Consider the following 9538-nt stretch of genomic DNA (forward strand, 5'->3'; position numbering starts at 1 on the left):
ATCGGCGAGCTAGGAATTATTCCGCACAAGAAGCGATCATGTAGGAAGAGCGAGCCGAAGCTGTCGCTCGACCACACAATAAATTTTTGCTTAATCCCAATTTGCAGTACCGGTTCGACACTAGAATACTGCGCCTTGGTTCTTCCAAAAGCGATAGTAATAAACACGTCCACTGCAGTGTCATTTGGGGCAGTGAGTCAGACATGGGGAGGATATGAGGCGGGTGGAATATGCAACGACAGGGGCATTGCAGGGCGGCCGCCGACTCCTTGGGCTGTGGCGCACCGGTGCCGGCGGCGGCCTGGCTGGGCTGCTGGTGCCTCCATGTAGAGCTGCCGCCGAGCCCAGGCACCGTGCCGCTAACGAAGCGATTGCCTTTGGTGACATCTTTTGCAATAACGACTGCGCGAATCGACGGTATCTCGTAAGGAAGGAAAGAGCAGCAGCTGCCGCCGAGCCCAGGCGCCGTGCCTAACACGCAGAAGGTCCCCGGCTCGATTGCGGGCGGAAACCCGTTTTCGTCGCACTCAGCAAGACACTTGCTACGATCTCTACTGTGACCATTTAAATCAACTTCAAACGTTCCATCAGCAGGGTGCACATGGCTCAAATGAAACATGAAACGGTTTCAGAACTGGTTGTCGGATTTTAGCGCTGACTTGGAGGCCTGGAAATGCGCGAAACAGCCGCCGCCATGCGATTTGTTACCGCACCGTTGTACAAAACGCAAGGGCTCGCCCGGGATTTGAACCCGGGACCTCCTGCACCCGAAGCAGGAATCATACCCCTAGACCAACGAGCCTATTCGTTCCGACAACGCACTGCATGTGAATGACGCCACCTTTGATGGTCTCACCATGTAGGGCTGCAGCTCAGCCAGCGTTCTCCCTGTCTGTCGCGGTTGGGTTGTTTCCATCGACGTCTTTTACTACAGGAACTTCACGAATCGGAGGGAGCTCATAGCCGATGCCCTTGCTAACACAGAAGACAAACTGTTGCTATTACGAGTCTCCGGGTGGTACATGAAAAGAACCGTCGTTTCCGTGGTGTAGCGGTTATCACGTCTGCTTTACACGCAGAAGGTCCCCGGTTCGATCCCGGTCGCGAACACAACAATTTTAACCTATATTTCGGATTTCATTTCCGAGATGACCTCACGTCCGCGTATGCAGAGACAAGCAATGTCGTATGCTAGACGGATATGGCGTCATTTTACGGTCAAATACTGTTGCTCTCTTATTGCACCGGTATTTGGTAACTGAGAACGCCCCTAGCTCCATTATGGCTGGCAAAATTTATAATCCGGTTCTTCAGGGCTACTTCAAGTGCGCTTGCTACTGGCTTTCCTGAGCTCACCCTACTCGCCTTGTCACAGCTCTGTCAAAGTGTGATGCTAACTAATAATGAGAAACTCTTAGCCACGCTCAATCTTACATGCCACCCCTTGGTTGTTGCCGTCGCTAGTAAGATGAGGGTAGACTGTCGCACAATTAAGCTGAATCTCCACTCACGGTGCACATATCCCGCAAAGACAACCTTGTTTTCCGTTGCATGCAAAATTACCGTCTGCTTTTCTACCGAATTCCACCTACGTACTTTACTGGTGCCGCATTCTTGTTATATCCACGTGCTATAACAGGCGTCTACTCTTCATTGAGGAGCTGCAACCGGGGCTGAGTTCCACCTACTCTTCAGCACGGTCAAAATGGCAGGGCTCGTCCGGGATTTGAACCCGGGATCTCCTGCACCCAAAGCAGGAATCATACCCCTAGACCAACGAGCCACCTGGCTGGAGCAGTCAAGTTAATCCCAAGTAGTGCGCCTCACAGGGAACACAAACTTTCACGTGAATTCGCAAGATAAACGCTTTCTGCAGGCAGCACTCACCACTGATGAGAAGAATATTAAAGGCAACGAATAAAAAGCGAAATAACTGCATCGAGCACTGCTTATGAACAGCCGGCAGTGCCTCAGTTTCGGTATGTGGTTTCTCAGGGTTAAGAGAAGGCGAATGCACTAAACAAAAGAACATCGGGAAACCAAGCACCAACTCATAACGAAAAGATTGCACAATATACTGCAAGCAAAATTTCCAGAAGACGGATACTGAAGACGCCGCAGACAAAAGAATTATTCTATGCAGTAACGAATATCTAGGAAGCGTGAATTGCATGTGCTGCTCCACCACACAACTTCTTTTGATACTGTTTTACTTATTCTAAATTTTCATTACCTCATCGTCTCTAGAATACTGTGCGGTTATCACCTGGTTTCCAACAGCGATAGTAGTAAGTAAATCGACTACAAAGTCTTTCAAAGTAGGTCAGACACAAAAAAAAAAATCGGAGCTGCGTGTAGCTCATGTCATTCTGCTTTCAATCGTGAATCTCCGGCTGGGAGTAGTGGCGTACTTCTGTAATCCAAGCTTCTGGGAGGCCGTTGTGTGGGAGAGATCTGGAAACAACTACAGATTCGACCGTTCCACGAGCTCAGGAACGGCCGCGATGCCTTCATCGAGCTCTGCAGATCGACAGATGATAGTGTGGAAATTTCGGCAAGCGGTGGCTAAGGGTTAAGAGAAGCCAAACGCACTAAACACAAGAAAGTCGGGAAACCGAAGCACACAACTCATAACGAAAAGATTGCGGAATGCAGTGCGAAAGCAAAACTTCGAGAAGACCAACTCTGAAGCCATCGGCGAGCTAGGAATTATTCCGCACAAGAAGCGATCATGTAGGAAGAGCGAGCCGAAGCTGTCGCTCGACCACACAATAAATTTTTGCTTAATCCCAATTTGCAGTACCGGTTCGACACTAGAATACTGCGCCTTGGTTCTTCCAAAAGCGATAGTAATAAACACGTCCACTGCAGTGTCATTTGGGGCAGTGAGTCAGACATGGGGAGGATATGAGGCGGGTGGAATATGCAACGACAGGGGCATTGCAGGGCGGCCGCCGACTCCTTGGGCTGTGGCGCACCGGTGCCGGCGGCGGCCTGGCTGGGCTGCTGGTGCCTCCATGTAGAGCTGCCGCCGAGCCCAGGCACCGTGCCGCTAACGAAGCGATTGCCTTTGGTGACATCTTTTGCAATAACGACTGCGCGAATCGACGGTATCTCGTAAGGAAGGAAAGAGCAGCAGCTGCCGCCGAGCCCAGGCGCCGTGCCTAACACGCAGAAGGTCCCCGGCTCGATTGCGGGCGGAAACCCGTTTTCGTCGCACTCAGCAAGACACTTGCTACGATCTCTACTGTGACCATTTAAATCAACTTCAAACGTTCCATCAGCAGGGTGCACATGGCTCAAATGAAACATGAAACGGTTTCAGAACTGGTTGTCGGATTTTAGCGCTGACTTGGAGGCCTGGAAATGCGCGAAACAGCCGCCGCCATGCGATTTGTTACCGCACCGTTGTACAAAACGCAAGGGCTCGCCCGGGATTTGAACCCGGGACCTCCTGCACCCGAAGCAGGAATCATACCCCTAGACCAACGAGCCTATTCGTTCCGACAACGCACTGCATGTGAATGACGCCACCTTTGATGGTCTCACCATGTAGGGCTGCAGCTCAGCCAGCGTTCTCCCTGTCTGTCGCGGTTGGGTTGTTTCCATCGACGTCTTTTACTACAGGAACTTCACGAATCGGAGGGAGCTCATAGCCGATGCCCTTGCTAACACAGAAGACAAACTGTTGCTATTACGAGTCTCCGGGTGGTACATGAAAAGAACCGTCGTTTCCGTGGTGTAGCGGTTATCACGTCTGCTTTACACGCAGAAGGTCCCCGGTTCGATCCCGGTCGCGAACACAACAATTTTAACCTATATTTCGGATTTCATTTCCGAGATGACCTCACGTCCGCGTATGCAGAGACAAGCAATGTCGTATGCTAGACGGATATGGCGTCATTTTACGGTCAAATACTGTTGCTCTCTTATTGCACCGGTATTTGGTAACTGAGAACGCCCCTAGCTCCATTATGGCTGGCAAAATTTATAATCCGGTTCTTCAGGGCTACTTCAAGTGCGCTTGCTACTGGCTTTCCTGAGCTCACCCTACTCGCCTTGTCACAGCTCTGTCAAAGTGTGATGCTAACTAATAATGAGAAACTCTTAGCCACGCTCAATCTTACATGCCACCCCTTGGTTGTTGCCGTCGCTAGTAAGATGAGGGTAGACTGTCGCACAATTAAGCTGAATCTCCACTCACGGTGCACATATCCCGCAAAGACAACCTTGTTTTCCGTTGCATGCAAAATTACCGTCTGCTTTTCTACCGAATTCCACCTACGTACTTTACTGGTGCCGCATTCTTGTTATATCCACGTGCTATAACAGGCGTCTACTCTTCATTGAGGAGCTGCAACCGGGGCTGAGTTCCACCTACTCTTCAGCACGGTCAAAATGGCAGGGCTCGTCCGGGATTTGAACCCGGGATCTCCTGCACCCAAAGCAGGAATCATACCCCTAGACCAACGAGCCACCTGGCTGGAGCAGTCAAGTTAATCCCAAGTAGTGCGCCTCACAGGGAACACAAACTTTCACGTGAATTCGCAAGATAAACGCTTTCTGCAGGCAGCACTCACCACTGATGAGAAGAATATTAAAGGCAACGAATAAAAAGCGAAATAACTGCATCGAGCACTGCTTATGAACAGCCGGCAGTGCCTCAGTTTCGGTATGTGGTTTCTCAGGGTTAAGAGAAGGCGAATGCACTAAACAAAAGAACATCGGGAAACCAAGCACCAACTCATAACGAAAAGATTGCACAATATACTGCAAGCAAAATTTCCAGAAGACGGATACTGAAGACGCCGCAGACAAAAGAATTATTCTATGCAGTAACGAATATCTAGGAAGCGTGAATTGCATGTGCTGCTCCACCACACAACTTCTTTTGATACTGTTTTACTTATTCTAAATTTTCATTACCTCATCGTCTCTAGAATACTGTGCGGTTATCACCTGGTTTCCAACAGCGATAGTAGTAAGTAAATCGACTACAAAGTCTTTCAAAGTAGGTCAGACACAAAAAAAAAAATCGGAGCTGCGTGTAGCTCATGTCATTCTGCTTTCAATCGTGAATCTCCGGCTGGGAGTAGTGGCGTACTTCTGTAATCCAAGCTTCTGGGAGGCCGTTGTGTGGGAGAGATCTGGAAACAACTACAGATTCGACCGTTCCACGAGCTCAGGAACGGCCGCGATGCCTTCATCGAGCTCTGCAGATCGACAGATGATAGTGTGGAAATTTCGGCAAGCGGTGGCTAAGGGTTAAGAGAAGCCAAACGCACTAAACACAAGAAAGTCGGGAAACCGAAGCACACAACTCATAACGAAAAGATTGCGGAATGCAGTGCGAAAGCAAAACTTCGAGAAGACCAACTCTGAAGCCATCGGCGAGCTAGGAATTATTCCGCACAAGAAGCGATCATGTAGGAAGAGCGAGCCGAAGCTGTCGCTCGACCACACAATAAATTTTTGCTTAATCCCAATTTGCAGTACCGGTTCGACACTAGAATACTGCGCCTTGGTTCTTCCAAAAGCGATAGTAATAAACACGTCCACTGCAGTGTCATTTGGGGCAGTGAGTCAGACATGGGGAGGATATGAGGCGGGTGGAATATGCAACGACAGGGGCATTGCAGGGCGGCCGCCGACTCCTTGGGCTGTGGCGCACCGGTGCCGGCGGCGGCCTGGCTGGGCTGCTGGTGCCTCCATGTAGAGCTGCCGCCGAGCCCAGGCACCGTGCCGCTAACGAAGCGATTGCCTTTGGTGACATCTTTTGCAATAACGACTGCGCGAATCGACGGTATCTCGTAAGGAAGGAAAGAGCAGCAGCTGCCGCCGAGCCCAGGCGCCGTGCCTAACACGCAGAAGGTCCCCGGCTCGATTGCGGGCGGAAACCCGTTTTCGTCGCACTCAGCAAGACACTTGCTACGATCTCTACTGTGACCATTTAAATCAACTTCAAACGTTCCATCAGCAGGGTGCACATGGCTCAAATGAAACATGAAACGGTTTCAGAACTGGTTGTCGGATTTTAGCGCTGACTTGGAGGCCTGGAAATGCGCGAAACAGCCGCCGCCATGCGATTTGTTACCGCACCGTTGTACAAAACGCAAGGGCTCGCCCGGGATTTGAACCCGGGACCTCCTGCACCCGAAGCAGGAATCATACCCCTAGACCAACGAGCCTATTCGTTCCGACAACGCACTGCATGTGAATGACGCCACCTTTGATGGTCTCACCATGTAGGGCTGCAGCTCAGCCAGCGTTCTCCCTGTCTGTCGCGGTTGGGTTGTTTCCATCGACGTCTTTTACTACAGGAACTTCACGAATCGGAGGGAGCTCATAGCCGATGCCCTTGCTAACACAGAAGACAAACTGTTGCTATTACGAGTCTCCGGGTGGTACATGAAAAGAACCGTCGTTTCCGTGGTGTAGCGGTTATCACGTCTGCTTTACACGCAGAAGGTCCCCGGTTCGATCCCGGTCGCGAACACAACAATTTTAACCTATATTTCGGATTTCATTTCCGAGATGACCTCACGTCCGCGTATGCAGAGACAAGCAATGTCGTATGCTAGACGGATATGGCGTCATTTTACGGTCAAATACTGTTGCTCTCTTATTGCACCGGTATTTGGTAACTGAGAACGCCCCTAGCTCCATTATGGCTGGCAAAATTTATAATCCGGTTCTTCAGGGCTACTTCAAGTGCGCTTGCTACTGGCTTTCCTGAGCTCACCCTACTCGCCTTGTCACAGCTCTGTCAAAGTGTGATGCTAACTAATAATGAGAAACTCTTAGCCACGCTCAATCTTACATGCCACCCCTTGGTTGTTGCCGTCGCTAGTAAGATGAGGGTAGACTGTCGCACAATTAAGCTGAATCTCCACTCACGGTGCACATATCCCGCAAAGACAACCTTGTTTTCCGTTGCATGCAAAATTACCGTCTGCTTTTCTACCGAATTCCACCTACGTACTTTACTGGTGCCGCATTCTTGTTATATCCACGTGCTATAACAGGCGTCTACTCTTCATTGAGGAGCTGCAACCGGGGCTGAGTTCCACCTACTCTTCAGCACGGTCAAAATGGCAGGGCTCGTCCGGGATTTGAACCCGGGATCTCCTGCACCCAAAGCAGGAATCATACCCCTAGACCAACGAGCCACCTGGCTGGAGCAGTCAAGTTAATCCCAAGTAGTGCGCCTCACAGGGAACACAAACTTTCACGTGAATTCGCAAGATAAACGCTTTCTGCAGGCAGCACTCACCACTGATGAGAAGAATATTAAAGGCAACGAATAAAAAGCGAAATAACTGCATCGAGCACTGCTTATGAACAGCCGGCAGTGCCTCAGTTTCGGTATGTGGTTTCTCAGGGTTAAGAGAAGGCGAATGCACTAAACAAAAGAACATCGGGAAACCAAGCACCAACTCATAACGAAAAGATTGCACAATATACTGCAAGCAAAATTTCCAGAAGACGGATACTGAAGACGCCGCAGACAAAAGAATTATTCTATGCAGTAACGAATATCTAGGAAGCGTGAATTGCATGTGCTGCTCCACCACACAACTTCTTTTGATACTGTTTTACTTATTCTAAATTTTCATTACCTCATCGTCTCTAGAATACTGTGCGGTTATCACCTGGTTTCCAACAGCGATAGTAGTAAGTAAATCGACTACAAAGTCTTTCAAAGTAGGTCAGACACAAAAAAAAAAATCGGAGCTGCGTGTAGCTCATGTCATTCTGCTTTCAATCGTGAATCTCCGGCTGGGAGTAGTGGCGTACTTCTGTAATCCAAGCTTCTGGGAGGCCGTTGTGTGGGAGAGATCTGGAAACAACTACAGATTCGACCGTTCCACGAGCTCAGGAACGGCCGCGATGCCTTCATCGAGCTCTGCAGATCGACAGATGATAGTGTGGAAATTTCGGCAAGCGGTGGCTAAGGGTTAAGAGAAGCCAAACGCACTAAACACAAGAAAGTCGGGAAACCGAAGCACACAACTCATAACGAAAAGATTGCGGAATGCAGTGCGAAAGCAAAACTTCGAGAAGACCAACTCTGAAGCCATCGGCGAGCTAGGAATTATTCCGCACAAGAAGCGATCATGTAGGAAGAGCGAGCCGAAGCTGTCGCTCGACCACACAATAAATTTTTGCTTAATCCCAATTTGCAGTACCGGTTCGACACTAGAATACTGCGCCTTGGTTCTTCCAAAAGCGATAGTAATAAACACGTCCACTGCAGTGTCATTTGGGGCAGTGAGTCAGACATGGGGAGGATATGAGGCGGGTGGAATATGCAACGACAGGGGCATTGCAGGGCGGCCGCCGACTCCTTGGGCTGTGGCGCACCGGTGCCGGCGGCGGCCTGGCTGGGCTGCTGGTGCCTCCATGTAGAGCTGCCGCCGAGCCCAGGCACCGTGCCGCTAACGAAGCGATTGCCTTTGGTGACATCTTTTGCAATAACGACTGCGCGAATCGACGGTATCTCGTAAGGAAGGAAAGAGCAGCAGCTGCCGCCGAGCCCAGGCGCCGTGCCTAACACGCAGAAGGTCCCCGGCTCGATTGCGGGCGGAAACCCGTTTTCGTCGCACTCAGCAAGACACTTGCTACGATCTCTACTGTGACCATTTAAATCAACTTCAAACGTTCCATCAGCAGGGTGCACATGGCTCAAATGAAACATGAAACGGTTTCAGAACTGGTTGTCGGATTTTAGCGCTGACTTGGAGGCCTGGAAATGCGCGAAACAGCCGCCGCCATGCGATTTGTTACCGCACCGTTGTACAAAACGCAAGGGCTCGCCCGGGATTTGAACCCGGGACCTCCTGCACCCGAAGCAGGAATCATACCCCTAGACCAACGAGCCTATTCGTTCCGAAAACGCACTGCATGTGAATGACGCCACCTTTGATGGTCTCACCATGTAGGGCTGCAGCTCAGCCAGCGTTCTCCCTGTCTGTCGCGGTTGGGTTGTTTCCATCGACGTCTTTTACTACAGGAACTTCACGAATCGGAGGGAGCTCATAGCCGATGCCCTTGCTAACACAGAAGACAAACTGTTGCTATTACGAGTCTCCGGGTGGTACATGAAAAGAACCGTCGTTTCCGTGGTTGTAGCGGTTATCACGTCTGCTTTACACGCAGAAGGTCCCCGGTTCGATCCCGGGCGCGAACACAACAATTTTAACCTATATTTCGGATTTCATTTCCGAGATGACCTCACGTCCGCGTATGCAGAGACAAGCAATGTCGTATGCTAGACGGATATGGCGTCATTTTACGGTCAAATACTGTTGCTCTCTTATTGCACCGGTATTTGGTAACTGAGAACGCCCCTAGCTCCATTATGGCTGGCAAAATTTATAATCCGGTTCTTCAGGGCTACTTCAAGTGCGCTTGCTACTGGCTTTCCTGAGCTCACCCTACTCGCCTTGTCACAGCTCTGTCAAAGTGTGATGCTAACTAATAATGAGAAACTCTTAGCCACGCTCAATCTTACATGCCACCCCTTGGTTGTTGCCGT

General features: G+C 50.2%; 11 non-coding genes across 11 annotated transcripts; 4 read left to right on the forward strand and 7 right to left on the reverse strand.

The window, feature by feature from the left end:
* Positions 1-730: 730 nt before the first annotated feature.
* Trnap-cgg lies at positions 731-802 on the reverse strand. The gene has a single exon. It is a non-coding gene; the product is annotated as a tRNA-Pro (tRNA).
* A 235-nt stretch (positions 803-1037) lies between these two features.
* Trnav-uac lies at positions 1038-1110 on the forward strand. Its single transcript has one exon. It is a non-coding gene; the product is annotated as a tRNA-Val (tRNA).
* Positions 1111-1711: 601 nt separating this feature from the next.
* On the reverse strand, positions 1712-1783 carry Trnap-ugg. Its single transcript has one exon. It is a non-coding gene; the product is annotated as a tRNA-Pro (tRNA).
* Positions 1784-3423: 1640 nt separating this feature from the next.
* On the reverse strand, positions 3424-3495 carry Trnap-cgg. Its single transcript has one exon. It is a non-coding gene; the product is annotated as a tRNA-Pro (tRNA).
* A 235-nt stretch (positions 3496-3730) lies between these two features.
* Positions 3731-3803, forward strand: Trnav-uac. Its single transcript has one exon. It is a non-coding gene; the product is annotated as a tRNA-Val (tRNA).
* Positions 3804-4404: 601 nt separating this feature from the next.
* Trnap-ugg lies at positions 4405-4476 on the reverse strand. Its single transcript has one exon. It is a non-coding gene; the product is annotated as a tRNA-Pro (tRNA).
* Positions 4477-6116: 1640 nt separating this feature from the next.
* Trnap-cgg lies at positions 6117-6188 on the reverse strand. Its single transcript has one exon. It is a non-coding gene; the product is annotated as a tRNA-Pro (tRNA).
* A 235-nt stretch (positions 6189-6423) lies between these two features.
* Trnav-uac lies at positions 6424-6496 on the forward strand. Its single transcript has one exon. It is a non-coding gene; the product is annotated as a tRNA-Val (tRNA).
* A 601-nt stretch (positions 6497-7097) lies between these two features.
* Trnap-ugg lies at positions 7098-7169 on the reverse strand. The gene has a single exon. It is a non-coding gene; the product is annotated as a tRNA-Pro (tRNA).
* A 1640-nt stretch (positions 7170-8809) lies between these two features.
* On the reverse strand, positions 8810-8881 carry Trnap-cgg. The gene has a single exon. It is a non-coding gene; the product is annotated as a tRNA-Pro (tRNA).
* Positions 8882-9116: 235 nt separating this feature from the next.
* Positions 9117-9190, forward strand: Trnav-uac. The gene has a single exon. It is a non-coding gene; the product is annotated as a tRNA-Val (tRNA).
* The last annotated feature ends 348 nt before the right edge of the window (positions 9191-9538 follow it).

This window comes from Schistocerca piceifrons, unplaced genomic scaffold (assembly GCF_021461385.2).
Source record: "Schistocerca piceifrons isolate TAMUIC-IGC-003096 unplaced genomic scaffold, iqSchPice1.1 HiC_scaffold_537, whole genome shotgun sequence".
Lineage (NCBI taxonomy): Eukaryota > Metazoa > Arthropoda > Insecta > Orthoptera > Acrididae > Schistocerca > Schistocerca piceifrons.